This window comes from Apteryx rowi, unplaced genomic scaffold (assembly GCF_003343035.1).
Source record: "Apteryx rowi isolate R43461 unplaced genomic scaffold, aptRow1 scaffold_80, whole genome shotgun sequence".
Lineage (NCBI taxonomy): Eukaryota > Metazoa > Chordata > Aves > Apterygiformes > Apterygidae > Apteryx > Apteryx rowi.
Genome location: NW_020451094.1, coordinates 583,372 through 585,769, shown reverse-complemented (window position 1 = coordinate 585,769; position 2,398 = coordinate 583,372).

Below are 2,398 nucleotides of genomic sequence, written 5' to 3'. Positions count from 1 at the left end.
TGCGAGCACCGCAGCGGAGGTGAGGAGCGGGGGGGGCGGCACCGCGATGCCGAGGTGCGTGTGCGCGTGTGTGTATCTGGTGTGTGTATCCGTTCGTGTCCGTGGGTGATGCGGGTCAGGGTGTCCGTGTGCGCGGGACACACGCGTGGGCTGCGTGTGCCCCTCCGGGGCCGAGGCGGTGCCATGGCAGTGCGGTGCCGCGGCGGATCGAGCCCGCCGGCGGGTCAGCGTGGCCGGGTCGCGGGTTTGCTCCCCTCGGGAGCTCCCCTCGGGGCTGTGCGGTGTCGGAGGCGGCGTGTCCTGTGCACTGTTCCCCGACTGGAGCCTGCGGGGCCACGGGTGTCCCTGGCTGCCGCCGGGGTCCCGYGGGGCCGTGCTCGCAGCAGGGCCATGGGACACCCTGTTCCCAGGCCTGCCGGCTTGCCAGGCCCTGCGCTGTGCAAGCCCAAGAGCGCTGCCGGGTATTGGGTCAGGCATTTTGGGGACGCCGTGAGCGTGCGGGATAGGAGTGAGAGCAACTTGTTCAGCGCTAGAGGAACAGGGGTGTAATTTGGAGATGCCAGTGTGGGCACCCTGCAGCCACATGCTTGGCCTTGGCTTGCTCCATCTTTGCACCCTCCCTCGTCTTCCCCAGCGCGTGTCCGTCTCCAGTTCCAGTCTAAGCTGCTGGCCGGACCACAGCCTCCCCATCTGTCCCCGTTGGTCCCTGCACCCGGCCTGGGCCACCCTGGGCACCGGGAGCCGTGCTGGCTGCCCCGCGTGCACGCGGCCAGGGGAGCCTGCCTCCCCAGGAGCTCAGGTAGCGCCCCGCTCGCGGCTGCCCCCGTCCTGCCGCGGCTCACGGGAGACCTTGTGGCCGTGCCCTGGCCGCGGGTGGGCCGCGGGGCGGCCGTGCGGCGGGCTGCGCGCACGCACACGGCTGCCGCGCTCGCGGCCCGCTGCCCCGGGCTCCACCTCCCTCGCGGCGACACTCAGACCCTGCTGAAACATCTGTGCCGACGAGTCAGCGGGGAGCTCAGCTCCGCCACGCTCGGGCTCCCGTCCCCGGCGCGGAGCCGCGGCGCTCGCCCTAGCTGGCCCCGGCGCCCGCCGCGGCCCCTCTCGCAGCCTGGGCGCCACCGCTTGCGCCCGCAGAGGCTGTGCCTGCAGCGAGGGGCTGGGGGTGCTGTCCGTCTGTCCGTCCGTCCGCCCGGGAGAGCCAAGCCGGGAGAAGGAGGAGGTGAGTTCCCGGCTCTTTTCCCCCCTCGGTGCATTGTGCTGAGCTGGATGCGGTGGGGACGCGCTCCCGCGGGGCAGCGACCATCCCCGTCGCCCCGTGGCTCTCGCGCCGCCCTGCGTGCCGTGGTCCCGCTGCCCTGCCCTCTCCCCTCGCCCGGCCGGCACCGCGGGATGCAGGCGCGGGATGCCTCGGAGCCGTGCAGATGCTGTGACTCAGCGGGCGCTCTGAGTCAGAGCTGCGTGGCACCCCTCGTGCCAGGCTGCCGGCAGGTTTTAAGGCACGCCGGGGTGGGACACGCTGCCCCGGAGAGGCCCCGGGGCCGTGCGGGGCTGCGCTCCTTCCCTGCACCTCCTGCGCCCGCGGCTTCGCACCGCGCCGGCGGCGCCGCTCCGCGCCCCAGGGCAGCGCGGCCAGGCATGAAAGGGCTCTTGTCCTCCTGCAGCGCTGGCAGCGTCGTGGCGGCCCTTCCTGTGCGGAAAACAAATTCCCAGTGTTGTCCCCTGCCGTGCCCCGGCACACGGGCGGGCATAACGGGGGGAGCCCATCTGGCCCCCCACTGCGCCACGGGAGCATGCAGCCAGCCCCATGCAGCGGAGCGGTGCCCCGTCCTCTCTGTGCCTGCTGCAGCACCCAGGGCTCCTGCCAGCCCTGCTGCCTCCGTGGCACGGCACGGGGCTGCCGGCGCGGCTGTGCAGGGATGGCACTGGCTGCGGGGCACACAGGGAAACGGGGCGCTCTGCTCGCTCATTTTGTGCCTTTGGATGTTGTGCCTGGGGATATCATGCTTCTGGGCATCGTGCCCCCTCAGGTATTGTGTCTCCTTGGGTATCGTGCCCGTGGGTATTGTGCCTCCAGATACCATGTCTCCTTGGGTATCGTGCCTCCGGGTATCATGCCTGTGGATGTCGTGCTTCTGGGTATCGTGCCCCTTCGAGTATCATGTCTCCCTGGGTATCGTGCCTCTGGGTATCATGCCTGTGGATATCGTGCTTCTGGGTATTGTGCCCCCTTGGGTACAATGTCTCCTTGGGTATTGTGCCTCCGGTATCACGCCTGTGGATGTCGTGCTTCTGGGTATCGTGCCTCCAGGTACCATGTCTCCTTGGGTATCGTGCCTCCGGGTATCATGCCTGTGGATGTCATGCTTCTGGGTATCGTGCCTCCGGGTATCATGTCTCC